This window comes from Babylonia areolata, chromosome 6, assembly GCF_041734735.1.
Source record: "Babylonia areolata isolate BAREFJ2019XMU chromosome 6, ASM4173473v1, whole genome shotgun sequence".
Taxonomy (NCBI): Eukaryota; Metazoa; Mollusca; class Gastropoda; order Neogastropoda; family Buccinidae; genus Babylonia; species Babylonia areolata.
Genome location: NC_134881.1, coordinates 9,763,346 through 9,768,345, shown reverse-complemented (window position 1 = coordinate 9,768,345; position 5,000 = coordinate 9,763,346).

Sequence of the window (5,000 nt, the reverse complement as noted above, 5' to 3'; positions counted from 1 at the left end):
CACCACCAACTCCCCTCATAACAAACCTCTCATGTTTTCCTTCCCTCTTTTCTACCCAACTGGAGTGGTGGCCCAGAGGTAACGCGTCCGCATAGGAAGCGAGAGAATCTGAGCGCGCTGGTTCGAATCACGGCTCCGCCGCCGATATTTTCTCCCCCTCCACTAGACCTTCAGTGGTGGTCTGGACGCTAGTCATTCGGATGAAACGATAAACCTTGGTCCCGTGTGCTAGCATGTACTTAGTGCACGTAAAAGAACCCACGGCAACAAAAGGGTTGTTCAAGGCAAAATTCTGTAGAAGAATCCACTTCGATTGGAAAAAACAAACAAATAAAACTGCACGCAGGGAAAAAAACAACAACAAAAAAGCGTGGCGCTCTCAGTGTAGCGACGCGCTCTCCCTGGGGACAGCAGCCCGAATTTCACACAGAGAAATTTGTTGTGATAAAAAGAAATACAAAATACAAATCTTTGCTTTCCCTCCTCTCCACTCACCCCACTCCCCCCCCCTCACCTCCCCCTCAACCCCCCCCCCCCCCACACACACACACTTACACCTCCCCTGCAAAGAAAATATAAAATAAACAATACACAATAAACAATAAACAAGCTTGTTTTTGACGAGTGGTAAGGAACACGGCGATAAGAAACTCCAGGGAGAGCCGGACAGTGCAAGGTCTTCAGAGAAGGTCCCCCCCCACCCCCACCCCCCCCCCCCCCTACCCCTCAGTCAAGTGTTTCGGCCCTGAACTCCTTACACTCCAAGGGTGCCGGGCCCGCACCCAGGTCATGACTCCTGGATGCCCTTGTATTACCGCCTTTTTTCACGTTCTTTCGTTTTCTTGTTTTGACTTTTTGCATTCATTATCAGTTGTTTCGCTTGTCAGTTTAACGACTTCTCTTTTACGAAGTCCTTTAAGTAATTTCCTGTAACTGTATTTAGAGTTGTTTTAGTGTTGTTGTTGTTTTTCTTCCAAATTTCACCCACATTTTTACACTCATTTGCCCAGTTTCTCCCAACCCTCCATTCATCCACATCTCCCACCCCTTCTAACCGATAATACTCAGATGTATTCATAAATACTTGAACAAAATGTCTTCAATCACCGATATGTGTGACGGGACATTAAACAAATTTCCTCCCTCGTTTTCTTTTTCAAGGGCATCCAGGAGTCATAATTATGCATTTCTGATTGTTTTGTTTTGTTTCGCTGGTTTAGCTTGAGTGACAAGGAACACGTCAAATCGAAAACGCGTCATCCAATGCATCGGAGCAGTCACAGACAGTTTCAGTTTCAGTTTCAGTAGCTCAAGGAGGCGTCACTGCGTTCGGACAAAACCATATACGCTACACCACATCTGCCAAGCAGATGCCTGACCAGCAGCGTAACCCAATGCGCTTAGTCAGGCCTTGAGAAAAAAACAAAAAAAAAAACAAAAAAAACAACAAAAGAAACAATTCAACAACAACAACAAAACAAAACAACAACAACAACAAAAAAAAACGGGGGAATAAATAATAGATAAGCTTACATAAATAAATAAATAAATAAATAATAATTATAACATAGAAAAAGGTAGTAGTAATAATAATAGTAATACTAATAAAATGATAATAATAAAAAAAAGAAAAAAAAAGAGGCAACAATGGTGATAAATAAGCGAATAAATGTAAAACATGAAGACACACATTCACACATACACCCACACATGCATAACAGAAATGCACCAAACATGCAGTTCCACAGATATGAAAGCACCATCAAATACATATAAACGTACATGAGCTCCAACACACACACACACACACACACACACACACACACACACACACACACACACACACACACACACACACACACACACACACATTACCTTGCACCTCCTCTACCCCCCTCCTCCACACACTCATTTCTAGTCTACGTATCGCAGCTTCCACGGCACACACACACACACACACACACACACACACACACACACACACACACACACACACACACAATCCGATTGGAGACTTTGTCACAGACAGCATGAGCTGATGGAAAGTTCGAATTCGCGCAGGGGAAATGATAATAATAATAATAATAATAATAATAATAATAATAATAATAATAATAATAATAATAATAATGTGGATAGACGTTCACACCTGCTTGGGTACAAAATTAAAAGTTATACAGATAGAAACAAACATGCTTCAAGTACACCATGCACGAACAAGCGAGCGCACATACACAAACACGTCAAACACACCCCGCGCGTGCACACACGACTAGAAAATAAGTTCAAGAAGGACATCAGTCAACAGGTGAAAAAGAATAGAAAGACAGGGACTGCTTAGAAAAAAAAAAAAAAAAAAAGAAAGAAAAGGAAAAACAACAACAACAACAAACGAACCATGAACGCTAGGTGTGTATGTGGGGTGATTGGTGGTGGTGTGATTGAATGGAAGAACCTATGTGAGGGCTGAAGGAGAAGGGTGGAACGACGGGGTGGTGGGGGAGGGGTGGGTGGGTATTGGAAGCAGTAGAGATAGAGTGAGAAGAACGATGACCTCATCATGATATCGCTAGAAAGAAGATCTTATTTAAAAGCACGAACTCAGACACGATTTTAGAGACGTTCCTCCTCCCCCCCCCCCTCCCCCACCCTCCCCCAAAGTCTCCAATCGGATTGCTTTGCCATGACATCAGCCTTGGTCTGAAGTTTCTCCTTGTTCTCCTTTTTTCTTCGTCGTCTTCTGCTCCCCTCCTCCTCTTCCTCTTACTCCTCCTCCTTCTTCTTCTTCTCCTCCTCCTCCTCTTCCTTCTTCCTCATCTTCTTGCTCTGTTCCTCCTCCTCTTCCTTCTTTTTCTTCTTCCCCTCCTCCCCTCTTTCTTCTTCTTCTCCTCTTTCTTCTTCTTCTTCTTCATCTGCTCTTCTTCCTCCTCCTTCTTCTCCTGCTCCTCCTCCTCCTTCTCCTCCTCCTTCTTCTTCGCTTTCTTCTTCTCCTCATTCCCCTTTTCCTTCTTCTTCTCCTCCTTCTTCGTTTTCTTTTTCTCCTCCTCTTCCTTCTTCTTCTTCTTCTCCTCCTCTTCCTCCTCCTCATTCTTATTCTTCGTTCATTTGTTCGTTCTCAGCTGCAACTTCCATGTTCGCTCGTTTCAACAACCAGGCATTTTTTAAGGTGTCTGGCCGTTTTTACCCTGCCGCGTACACAGCCTTGCTATTCTAAATCGATGATTAATTTCCTTTTATTTCCTTTATTTCATTTTAAATTTTTTTTCGAAAGAAGGCCTTTTGACATCGGCCGTGTATTACTTTAAAAAAATTGCTTTTTCTTTTAGGGGGTGGGGGTGGTTATTTCAGCATTCATGGGCTACAGCTCCTCCGTTCACATGTGTTTATGAGTGGGCTTTTACGTGAATTGATGTTTTTCACTACCGCTGTATAGCCAGCCGTAGATTACGGGGGCGTGCCTCTCTCTCTCTCTCTCTCTCTCTCTCTCTCTCTGTGTGTGTGTGTGTGTGTGTGTGTGTGTGTGCGCGCGTGTCATTTTAGTAATATATACCTTTCATTTGTTGGATGTTTTCATTTGTAAATACTGTTGTGAAATACCCTATTGTCTTAACATGAGTATGTGTGTGGGGGGAAGGGGAGGGGGTTAGTCTATCGTCAGCTATCTGGAATTCTTATTTGACTAGTTTTAATCTCTTTTTATATAGCGCATGATAATTTTATGCTGGTGTTTACAACGAGCCTGTGATTGCACAGCTTGATTTCCATGTGGATTAATAAAGTGTTTTTGATTGATTCATTTGATTTTTGAGCATACAGCCCTGAATTCGCACAGAGAAATATATTCTGATAACACAATGGAATGCAACGCGACACAGACCTAACGCTCGGCTTATATCACCGATCAACAAAAGCCTTCAGTTGGGCCAACAGCAAAGTGAGAGCTGTATGATCAATTATTTCTCCACTGAAATGGGATGCCATTTACAGCTTAGTCTTTTGTGAAGGACTGTGACTCTCAAATTAGGAGGCAGGGTTGCACTGACTCTTAGTGCTGCAGCCTTTGGGGCGAGTTGGCCTTTGGGAACCATCCCAACGCCGACTGTCCTAAAACCCTCTTGGCCGAGAAAGTGGGGATGTAACTTGGGCAAGACACTTTCCACCACACTCAAATTCTAGCCCATATAGTCGGGACAGCAGATGCCATGCCTCCTCTGCTGCTTTGGTGGTCATAGTCGGACACGACTGACTATCATACATACAGCGTGCAACAACAGCAGCGCCAGCAACAGGAAGCAGTGGCTTCCCATCCTTCCCTCCTCTCTCCTACCCTAGGAGCAGCCAGACTACATCAGCAACAGCGACATAATCAACACCAACAGCATCATTATCATCATCATCATCATCGGCGACAGCGGTAAGACATCATCAAAGACAAGACATACCAGTGCCCACATTCTACCAGAGAAAACGAAGGGGGAAAGAAAACACACAGACAATGAACTCAACAGCACAGGATGACTTCGGACGAACGAACGAGCGAAGAAACTGTTGGCATTGACAACAAACCACCGGCCTCGTTTAAATACCAGCCACTACCCCCCTCCCCCCCCCCCCCCTCCACCCCTGTTGACTCACAAAACAGACGATTACCAGCTCCTTTCACATCCTATCCTTCCCTCCTCCTGTCCTGTCCTACTCCCCCCCCCCTCCTTCACTCTCCCTATCCCCCCTCCCCCCCCAGCCCCCACCTCACTCCCTCCCCTAATGTTTGTCTGTGTGTTACTCCGACGTCTATCGAACAGCTTGCCAGACTTGTGAGAGCACAGCACATTAGCGGCACAATCTGTTGACGTTGACGACAAAGACGTAGACCATGTCCCCTTCCTCTTCCATCAAGTGTTCTGTGCTGGGGAGACTGAGCCGGTTGTCTCGCTCTGACTCGGTACTCGGTTTAAAGAATCGATTCCGCAAAGAACACGATGTAAGTTCAGGTCTGTTGT